This window comes from Dendropsophus ebraccatus, chromosome 14 (genome assembly GCF_027789765.1).
Source record: "Dendropsophus ebraccatus isolate aDenEbr1 chromosome 14, aDenEbr1.pat, whole genome shotgun sequence".
Classification (NCBI taxonomy): Eukaryota; Metazoa; Chordata; class Amphibia; order Anura; family Hylidae; genus Dendropsophus; species Dendropsophus ebraccatus.
The window spans coordinates 23,590,585-23,602,887 of NC_091467.1; the positions used below are offsets into that span (position 1 = coordinate 23,590,585).

General features: G+C 41.0%; 1 protein-coding gene across 3 annotated transcripts in view; it reads right to left on the reverse strand.

The window, feature by feature from the left end:
* The window catches only part of CACNB1 (calcium voltage-gated channel auxiliary subunit beta 1), a 58,009-nt gene that overhangs the window by 33,661 nt on the left and 12,045 nt on the right, over positions 1-12,303 (reverse strand). The gene's annotated exons all lie outside the window — the stretch shown is intronic.

Below are 12,303 nucleotides of genomic sequence, written 5' to 3' on the forward strand. Positions count from 1 at the left end.
AGAGGGGCCTTGGGGGCCACAAAAAAGACTGGAACCACCAGAGTGCCACGTCTGCACTTCCTCTAGTAAAGAATCTGAACTGGAAAGCTCATCCCATACATGTGAACATGTACATAAGGGTTTATTGTCAGCTGGCAGCCATTGCCAGTCTTTTGGGCTCTGTCTGACTCATATACATCAGATGAGCGAACCTCGGGCACGATTGGGGTCATCCCAAACCAAGCGTGCAGCATTTACTGGTGGCTGGAGTAGTCGAACGCAGCCATAGGGAGTCCTGGAAAACAGAAATACATCCTATGTCCTATGGTTGTATCCATGTTTTCTCAGACTCCCTAGGGCTGCATCCAACTTCTTCAGCCACCGGTAATCACATGCTGAACAATCAGACTTGAGCATGCTCCAGCTGTGCTCATCTCTAATTGTTACTTCTAATTACTTCTATTGTTAATTCTAATTGTTACCATATATATATATATATATATATACTGTATGGACAGTGACATCATCAGGGTTTCCCCAAAGTTTCCTTTTAGGAGCAGGCAGTATATTTGGCTATATATATGTATGCTTTTAGGGTACTATTACACAAAGCGATTACCGGATGTACTTGGCTGATGACTGGCTGTTCCGGATGATAATCGTTTTGTGTAATAGCTGATGTTTTAAATCAACAATCAAACCAACATGCACTAAAAACATGACCTGAAATCCTGGTAACCAATGCGCAGTCTGCTGGCCTTCGCTGGAATGACGGCAGCAGACTGCCACTTTCTCCTATGGGCCAGCCCCTGCTGCAGCTCCCTGCGTCCCCTTCGTCTTGCTCACTCTCAGTGCGTGTAATAGCGCCAACAGCGAGCAGAGAACAAGAAAGCGATGACCTGACAGGTCGAAATATAGGCTTAAATATTGGGCTGTGTAATGCGACTGTTACAGTGGGATACTCTGCAGGTATACCTACAATAGAAGAACCAATGGAAGATATTATAGGAATAGGGGTATTCCACTAAACAGCTACAAAATGAAATTCTCCCAAACCTAGATGGTCTTACTAACCAAGTCCCTCTGAGTATTTTGAGCCGTATCCCATCTTTATAGCTTCCAATGTTCCTGAGCTACAAGTTTTTCTAAAAGTCAGTCTAAATCCAAGATGGCGCCGGCTGACACCACTGATTGGTGATGTCAGTGGTGGGCAGGTTAGAGATGAGGTGTTACAGCTTGCCTGGCAACAAAAGAGACCAAGTTCTTGTGACTTTGTCTCAGAAGGGAGGGGGAGGACAAAGAAGCCGAGACCATGAGGACCAGGAAGTGAGGATTTTCTGCAGCTTCGCGACAGGGTGTGAGTCAGGTTGTGCTGCAGACAAACAGTCCAATTCATGTAATAGAAACCTATTACAAACAAGCTTAGATAATAGGTGGGGATTGAACAGGGTTAGATTTTATTAAGTAGAGTACCCCTTTAAAGGGGTTGTCCCACAATCAACATAAAGGCCTTATTCACACGTTCTGTAAATTTCTCCATAATTGTGGATCCGGACAAATTTAGGGCCCATTGATTTGTATTAGGTTATTCACACTATCCGCAATTTTACGGATCCACAAAAAAAATTTAACATGTGCTAGTGCAGGCGGTGATTGCGGTACAGATTAGCCAATAGAAGTCTATAGGATCTGAATTTTCTGTGTATGTTACAGATGTGTGAATGAGGACTTATCGGCAGGATAGGTGATGCTGTAAGTGTCAATGATCACAAGAATAGAAGGTCCAGTGCTCCCTGTATAAATGATACAGCAGCGGGGCTCACGTATGTGTCCTATGTGTACATGTACTGATCAGATTTTTTTTTTATACACTATTTAGCGGCAGATTTTAGGTCCGGTGCTCCTTTAAGAAGCCTGTTCTTTCTGGTAGGTGAGTGGGTGAGATCACGAATGTCTTCCCAAAGCTCATCAGTGATTAATAAACAGTATTCCTTGTGGAAAATGTGATGCTAATAAGGGAAATTGGCTCTTTACAGGACCACTAAACCTAAACTACCAGACGGCTTACATAAGAGACCTACTAATGAAGCTCATAAATATGGATGGAAAAAGTTTCAAGAGCTTATAAGAACCAGAGCCATTTTATATTCTTGTTTTTATAACTCTGGAAGTTTTAAAAGTAGAAGTAGTAATGCACATGACACATGGGGGTCCATGAGTAAGCAATACCACATATCTTATGTGGGCTTTAGATTTCAAGGGGATCTCCAGCCTCCAGGACCTTAACACTGATGATTAATTCTCAGGATATGCCATGAGGGGTCTGATTTCCAGGACCAGGAACAGCCAAATGTAGGGTTGTTGCACCCCGCTGGATTGTTACATGCACTTTAGGGTTAATAAAATTACTTTTCTCGCGACACACTTGATGGCTACTGTAAGGGCCCTATTCCACCGGACGATTGTCGTTGAGATTATCATTAAATCGTTCGAATCTAAACGATAATCGTTCGGTTGAAATGCAGTTAACGATTAACGACCGAACGAGAAATCGTTGATCGCTTTATAAGACCTAGACCTATTTTTATCGTTGCTCGTTCGCAAAACGTTCGCAAATTGTTCGCATTCAATAAGACATCGTTCGGTCGTTCGCAATAGATACGAACGCAATAGCGAATAAATAGCGAAGAAAAAACAATTTCAATTACGATCATAAGTAACGATTATCGTTCAATGGAAATGAGCGAACGTTTCAGGTCTTTCGCAATAGCGGTCGTTTGAGATCGTTAATCGTTAACGATTATGCAAACGATAATCGTCCGGTGGCCCTTACTTTAAGTTGTAAAGCTTGGTAGTTATACTCACGGTAAGAAGCTAGTAGTAGAACACCCAACACTATCATGCTGCACCTCAGAAGACGGTACCGCCAATCCTCCAGCATGTCAGATTGTGGTTGTAAGTGCCAAACCAACAGTGCCACTAAGGTAGGTCAACCTCTACCACCACCTGCTCTTGCCTCCGATGTTCTTACTACTGCCAGACGTTTGACCACCCACCGCTGTGGACATTCTCTTCGAGAGTGGTCCCTGACCCTGATGTAGCCAAGAAAGTCCAACTCAAGAAGTAGTCATATTGTACCACTTTAAAGAGTACCTGTCATAAACTATAACTTTCAACATGTCATCAGACATACCATATATTGACAGTACAACAGCACCAGTCACAATAGTGTAGAGAGAGTCTTTTCAGAAATAGAAGTAAGACATTCTCCCGAGGGTCTACAATCCCAATAGGAGCCCATATGCCATCAAATATTAAGTAATCAGTCAGATTTATTCAAGCAACATACACAGTGGCAACGTTTCAACCTAGCAGATAGAGACCCTGCTGGGTCGAAATGTTGCCACTGTGTATGTTGCACAGAATTTATGCTACTGGACGCTATCGGATTACTTCATATTCGATGTCATCAGATGTCAAAATATATTGATCCCACAGGGATCAGGAGAGATCAGCTGTGCTGTACTCCCTGGCTATATCTCAGTCCGTCAATGGAAGTCTATGAGATAGAGCAGGTGGCCAGGGAGTGGATGGCGCTGCTGCAGCATCCTCTTCCAAGGTGTATGTCCTGATCTCGGTGGGTCTCAGCAGTGAGTCCCAGTGGGGGGGATCAATGACATCTATCATGTCTGATGACACGTGAAAAATTATATTTCGTGACAGGTACTATTTAACGTCAACTTGCAGTAACAGTGCAGTATATACATCCACAAGTCAGCTATAGAGATCTCACACCTTCTAAGGTCTCAGTCACTTCTACTGACCACCATCATGCTCCTGAAGAGCCCAGACATATATTCTCATTGTCCGCAGGCTTCGCATATATCACGCACACACTCCCTAACGCCAGCCTTTTAAGTACACACCTAGCCCAACCTACAGATGCCGAGCTGGAATCGTAATAACACCATCAAGTCAGCATAGAGCACCAGTACTATTGCCCCCTGACCGACATTACGTCCACCTACAAGATGGCCCCATGGCAGGTGTCACTAACTTCAGGGCCCATGGCTGCAAACAGGTGCTGAGATCTGTGCTAGTGTACAGAACCATAATGATGCTTTCTCACAGAGAGATTTATCTGACAAATTTTTGAAGCCAAAGCCAGGAACAGACTATGAACAGGGACCAGGTCATAAAGAAAAGACTGAGATGTATCCTCTTCTCAAATCCATTTCTGGCTTTGGCTTCAAAAATCTGTCAGATAAATCTTTCTGTGTAAACGCACCATTACTAGGCCTAATCAATCAATGGTGCGGCCTATTAACACCATCATTACCAATATCATTATTATCATAGTCAGCCGCATAAACAAGGGAAGATACGCAGCCTATTAGCAATGATTAACATCCCACAAAAGATGCGATCAGCCGACAAACAAGCATTTTCTTGTCCGTCTAGCAATCGCTGATCCTTTTCCATGGGACAATTTTCGGCAGTCAATGTTCATGCCTGTCTCGAATCGGCCCATGTATATAGGAAATGACAAGACATGAGCTGGGAATATTCTTACTGTATAACGTGCTCAGCCAACAACCAAGCAAACACTCCTCATCCCATGGTTTTGCCATGTCAAAAAATCCTCATTGGTCAGCCACAGATATCCTTGTGTAACTTCCGATGCGTTACAATATACAGTGCACAATAACATAAAAGAACGTGATTTACAGTGTAGACGCATAACATTAACTTGATAAAAGGGAAAAATGATGTCACCTTCATTGATTACATAGGCACAGCCATATAAGTGACGGTCAGAGCTGCGGTATCAGAGATGGCCACTTACATGGATAACTATATATATACATTGGGATGAACTCCACTTGATTAACCCTTTGAGGACTGAGCCCAAAATGACCCAGTGGAACGCTAATTTTCATTTTTGCGTTTTCGTTTTTTTCCTCCTCCCCTTGTAAGAGCTCTAGCACTTTCATTTTTCTATCTACAGGGCCATGTAAGGGTTTGTTTTTTTTACAAGAAAAGGTTTACTATGTAATGGCCTCTTTCATTCTACCGTAACATGTATGACGGAATCCCAAAAATATTATTTATGAAAATATAAATTGGTGAAATTGTAATAAAGAATGCAATATGGTAACGTTTGGGGGGTTCCTGTATCTACGTAATGCACTATATAGTAAAAGCCACATGATACCACTATTCTATAGGTCAGTCAGAACACAACCATATGCAGGTTACACAGATTCTTGAATGTTTTAATTTTTTTTTAAATAAAATCCTTTTGTTTTTGCAATTAATTATTAATAAAACGGGCCTATTGTAACGCCTATAACGGTTTTAGTTTTTCACCTACAGGGCTGTATGGGGTGTCATTTTTTGCGCCATGATCTCTAGTTTTTATTAATACCATATTTGTGTAGATTGGACACTAAAATTTTTTTATATATATATATATATATATATATATATATAGAATGTAACAAAAAACAATCGGTAATTCCGACGCTTTTTTCCCTCTTTCCGTTTACGTTGTTCGCCGTATGGGATGGCGATTGTTATATTTTAGTAGATCGGACAATTACGCACGCTACGGTATATAATATGTTTCTTTATTTAATTATTCTTATATGTTTTAATTATATTATGGGAAAGGGAGGTAATTTTAACTATTATTGGCGGAGGGGCTTTGGGGTATTGTAAAAAAAAAAAACATTTTTTTTTTTTTTTACACAATTTAAGTCCCCTTGGGGGACTTTTACATGCAATACTTAGATTGCATACACTGATCATTTTTATCCCATAGGTATAGCATTGATCAGTATAATAGGCGCTCTGCTCATTGAGCCTGCCTGTGGCAGACTCAATGATCAGATCCCCCATCGGACCGCACGGAGGAAGGTAAGAGACCTCCAGCGGTCCAATACAGCGATTGGGCCCCCCCGCAGTCCTGATCGGTAAGTGACGGGACTGCCTGATCAGTGTATTTGTATAGAAAATGGGAAACCACAAGCAAGCCGCTGGTGACAGATCTGTTATCCTTATCATAGGTTTTTATTTAGTACTTTGAGTGTTAGGGGCAATTTTGCATTTAGGAAACATATAACCAAAGAAGTTGCTCATGGCTTTTAAAGGGAATTCCCATCTGATACCGTTAGCGTATCTTAAAGATTTATCATAACATTGCTGCTGGTTGACTTTGTACATCTTGCAGGAAGTGGTGTATTCTTTCAAGCCTGAAACTGTGCTCTCTGCTGCCACCTCTGTCCATGTCAGGAACTGTCCAGAGCAGAAGCAAATCCCTATAGAAAACCTCTCCTGTTCTGGACAGTTCCTGACATGGACAGAGGTGGCAGCAGGGAGCACTGGTCAGACTGGTAAGAATGCATCACTCGCACCCATGTTTGGAACATATATTACAGATGCAATAATCTGTCTATATTATGATTATCCACTATAAAAAAAACAAAAAACAGATCCAAATGGATGCGTTTTTTTTAACAGACACCAAAGTAGCGTTGACAACGTTTTTCTGTCCGTTAAAAGTAACCAATTAAAAACGGATACGTTAAATGGATTGCAAAAACGGAGTGTGAACCCAGCCTAAGGAAGGAAAACCACCACTATTTCTGGAAAAAACAACCCAACACCATACCCCAAACATGATACAATTTGGAAAAAAAAAAAAAAATGCCAGAAAGCCTAATAACAGCACTTAAAGGGGTACTCAGGCAAAAAAAGAAATTCAATTCAACTGATGCCAGAAAGTTACATAGATTTGGAAATTACTTCTATTTGAAGTCTCAAGTTCTCCAGTACTTATCAGCTGCTGCATGCCCTGTAGGAAGTGGTGTTTTCTTCCCAGTCTGACAGTCCCAGTGCCATGAACGGTCCAGAACAGGATAGATTTTCTATGGGGTTTGCAGTTCCTGTCAAGGTGCCAGCACTGCATCAGACTTGAAAGAATATGCCATACTTCCTGCAGGGCATACAGCAGCTGATAAGTACTGGAAGACTTGAGATTTTTTTTTCTTTTTAATAGAAGTCAGTTAAAAATGTCTATAACTTTCTGGCACCACTTGATTTAAAAGAAATAATTTTTCGTCTTTAAATGTAAAAAAAAACCAAAAAACAAAAACATCCTTTGGATACAGCCTTTCCTAATTCCCCACTGACTCCCAGCTAACATCAGGCTGCAGATTATGTTTTTTTTTTTTGTTGGTATAAAAACCGCAAGTGTTAATTTAGCCCTAAGCTGGTGTTTGGACCTCAGTTTTGGTAAGTATTTTTAGCCAAAACTAAGGATACTATTACGACGAGCAATTTTTTGACGACTAACGATAAACGATCTTAAACGACCGCTAAGGCAAACGACCCGAAATCGTTCGCCCAATTACATGCAACGATGATCGTTATTTATGATCGTTCTTGCGGTCGTTTAATCGTCGGTATTGCGCACATTTCAGCTGCGAATTCTTATTCCACCGAACAATGTGCGAACGATCAAACGATAAAAATAGGTCCGGATCCTATTAAACGATCAACGATTTCTTTTTGGTCGTTTAATCGTTGCCTGCTAGTACATGAAACAATTATCGTTCAAATCCGAACGATTTAACGATTTTTCGAACTATAATCGCTCCGTGTAATACCAGCCTAAGAGTAGAACCAATGCAGAAAACTATCATGGAGACATTTGCAACGCATTGTAGTTACACTCCTGGTTTTGGGTACAAGTGCTGACCATATACTTAGTGTATATATACAATATAAAATGAACTCAATGCAACAAAGAAGCTAGGATGCTAGATGTGCTGGCTGTGTAGCCATCTGTATCACAAGTATCACCGAACCTGCATGCACAATATATCATATTACAGGTCGTATATGAAATAATGCATAGCAATGAAATCCTCCTCATTGCAGGAATCCTGTAGAACTATATATCATAACAAGTGGCTTATTAATGAACAGACCTTGGGGACTGCTCACTCCCACGTCTATTAAGGGAAGGCACAAAATTTCCACACATCCTGTCCAACATCCGCAACCCATGTAATTGGCATTTGTAGGATATCTGTCAGTAAAATCAACACTTTTATTAAAGTAGACCTGATCACCGCCCAATGCCGCACACTTGTTTTTTTTTAAAAAGATGTTTTTATTATTTCTGTTATTGGAGAGGATCTGTCAGGAGGAAATAGGGGGCTTTATTCTGATGTTGGCGCCAGTTTTGATGGTATTAATTTCTGATGACTGGCACCGCTAACTGATGAAAAACACTGTAGACGTGTTCTAGGCTACCCACGATACATCCTATGTTGGTAACGCCTGCGTACTGTCAGCTAATAAATTGTTCTCATATTGATAACCCCTGAAGAAAAGACCAATATAATTTATCAATTTGTTCATTTATTATTATTTATATTTTTTTCCCCTCTTTTTTTTGTCAATATGAGGATTTTTTATATTGCGGGACTATATACTATATATTAATTATAGGAGAAGTCCGGCAAAAATATTTATTACAGTATTGTATTGCCCCCCAAAAGTTACACAAATAACTAATATACACTTATTACGGGAAATGCTTTTTTTCCCCCTGCACTTACTACTACATCAAGACTTCACTTCTTGGATAACATGGTGATGTCACTTCCTGGATAAAAATGATGATGTCACTTCCTGGATAAAATGATGATGTCATGCCCCGACTCCCAGAGCTGTGCGGGCTATGGCTTCTGGAGAGGATGATGGCAGAGGGACACTAAGGGACACAGGGGACTGGGGGGACACTGACCATCCCTCTGCCATCATCCTCTGCAGCAGCCACAGCCCGCACAGCTCTGGGAATCGGGTTGTGACATCACCATTTTATCCAGGAAGTGACATCACCATTTTATCCAGGAAGTGACACCACCGTGTTATCCAGGAAGTGACATCACCATTTTTATCCAGGAAGTGACATCACCATTTTTATCCAGGAAGTGAAGCCTTGATGCAGTAGTAAGCGCAAGGAAAAAAGCACTTTAAAAGCATTTCCTGTAATAAGTGTATATTGGTGTTTTGTATAACTTTTGGGGGGCAATGCAATACTTTAATAAAAAATTTTGCCGGACTTCTCCTATAATAAAATAAAAATAATAATAAAAACATTCAGGGGTGGAAGAGAAGGGGAAAAAAAAGAAAAAAAAATTGCAGTAGTGCCATTGTTTGTTTTATAGTTTACCATGTAGGATATATGACGTGTTAACTTTTTTTTTTGCAGGTCAGTATTATTACGATGATACTTGAACATGCAGTTGCTTGTACAATATACTTTAAGCAAATCTACTACTAGGTACATCGCTGGCACAGCGCCAGTTTATTCCTGGGCATCGACCCTAACATTGATTCTAATTGAGCTGAATTAAAGAGGGGAGGGGGCTTTGTCACACTAGGGGCTGGTGGGCCTGCCTCCAGTGCATCTTGCTGGGCTGGTGCCCAGGAATAAATTGGAGCCATGTGTGGGAATCAGGCAGTGGTTCAAAAAAAGGACCCCAAAGGTTCAAAGGACCGGAACCCCAACGCTGGTGCTGGTCTATTCATTTAAAAAGCACAAAGCAAAGTACCTAGTGATACATTGGCTTTAAATACTAGACATGAGAGACCCTTGAGCATGCTCGGATTCGTCCAAACATGAAAGCTCTGCACTTGATTATCACTGGCTGAAGAAGTTGGATGCAGCCCTAGGGAGTCTGGGAAAACAAGAATACAGCCATAGGCCATAGACTGTATTCATGTTCTCCCAGACTCCTTAGAGCTGTATCCTTCTTCTGTAACTTCTTCAGCCACTCTTAATCAAATGCAGAGCATTCAGGTTTGGATGAACCTAAGCGTCCGGTTCGCTCATCTCTATTCAATACTTATCAACTGCTGTATGTCCTGCAGGAAGTGGTGTATTCTTACCAGTCTGGAGAGCAGAAGAGCTTTTCGATGGGAGTTTGCTACTGCTCTGGACAGTTCCTTACATAGACAGAGGTGGCAGCAGAGAGCACTGTGTCAGGCTGGAAAGAATACACCACTTTCTGCAGGACATCCAGCAGCTGATAGGTAATGGAAGACTTCAGTTTTTTAATAGAACTAAATTACAAATCTCTGGCACCAGTTGGTTTGAAAGAATTTTTTTTCACTGAACTCTCCTTTTAAATGACGGTTCTCCTGTTATACCCTAAGCCTAGATTTACATGTTATTTTGAGCCTTATGTCGGTCAGTATGTTTACCAAAACCAAGAGTGGGTTCACAAAGCAGAAAAGGATGCAAATCTTATCATTATAGTTTCCCCTATGTCAGTTCTGCTTCTGGTTTTGCTTAATCTATGGACCACAATAAGGCCCAATATACTGTGTGTGAACCCAGCCTGACTGTGGCAGGGTGTAATAGGAGCACTATAATGGCAGACCTGGGGACCTTCATAACAACTGACCGTATCACTGCAGAAAGGAGATCCCCCTAATCTTATAGCTGAGATGCCATGATCACGCTGACCAACAGCCAGGGTCAGAGCGATCAATGATTCTGATGGAAGGTATACACCGCCAGCACCTGCCATGTCTGGGTGTACTCAGCCCCTGAGCCCACTCCATACTCCCCTAAGAAGCCATGGGCTTGCAACGTACCACTTTAAGTAAATAAAAACGCAACGACGAGGTAAGACAGGAGGGTACGCGGCCGCCCATGTTGTCCCTTCATATGCATTCCAGGGCCCTTTCATGATATAATAGCATGACTTGTGAGGGGATATGATATTATGATATTATTGTATACATTAATGTATACATTACATATACACATACATATAACATATACATATACATTATTCTATCCATATAATAACAGTAGGTTTTCTAAAATAACAGCCGTTATGTGTCGTTAAATGACAGACGACCAGTAAAAACGGCTGTCATTTCAATGGTATGTGAAGATAGACTAAGTTGGGCATACCCCTTTAAATAAACTAAACTAGATAGAATATGTTCCTAATTATGGATTAATATCTGGTGACCACCCTTATTTATTTACTTATATGGCACAGACATATTCCATTGCGTTGTATAGACATTGGGGGAGATTTATCAAACATGGTGTAAAGTGAAACTGGCTCAGTCGCCCCTAGCAACCAATCAGATTCCACTTTTTATTCCTCACAGACTCTTTGGAAAATGAAAGGTGGAATCTGATTGGTTGCTATGGGCAACTGAGCCAGTTTCACTTTACACCATGTTCAATAAATTTCCCCCATTGTCACCATTTACACCAGCTCCTGTACGCACCTCTGGTACATGACCATAACTAAGTAATGAGTCATTCCCAACATTGCTTAAAGGGGTTATCCAGGATTGGAATAAACATGGCCACTTTCTTCCAGAAACAGTGCCACCCTTGTCCTCAGTTTGCATGTCACTTCGTACCTCAGTTCCACTTAAGTGAATTGTGCTGAGTTGTAATATTACACACAACCAGAGGACAGTGGTGGAGCTGTTGTTTGAAGAAAGCAGCCATGTTTATTCTGATCTTGCATAACCCCTTGAAGCCAATTTTTTATAATATTTTTCACCATCTCTCTACAGTCAGGGGTTTTTGGACCTTTCTGAGATTGGTAACATGATCTCATGGCGGGACTAGCCAACTGTATAATGTGTATGGCGACCATCTCTCCCCTCTAGCACACGATGACACTATAGAAAATAATCAGTCATGTTGAATTTTAACATCTGATCCTTTTGTTCTTCTAGAAAAAAGTGGCATTGGCTTTTTGTCTTACCATTGGAAACACATGCATGCTCATCTCTGCTGAGTGTGCATGTATATGAGGGAATCACTGAATCAATGAATTAGCTGTTGGCCAAACAAATGTTTGTCCTAGAGTAGTGTTAAGCAGACCAGTCAAACCATTTAGGTTTGGCAACGTTCCCTGAACATGAACTTTCTGCATTTAATTCCTCATGGCTGCAGAGGTTGGATACATTGGTTATATCTATGTTTTCTTGGCAGTCCTTGGGCTATATCCAACTTCCGCAGCCACAGAGACTCAAATGCCAAAGAACAACATGACTTCATATATAGTGCACACATACGTCCACCGATTTAGAATTTCCTTGAGAAATCATAAGGATAGTATTTTTGCCTGTCTATGGCCACCATAGGCTTTGGCTATAGGAACTGCAATATGGCTTCCCGTTAAAGCAATAGGTAACATGACGTACTTGATAGAAATTATTAATATATATATATATACACACACACACACACACACAGAGTAATAG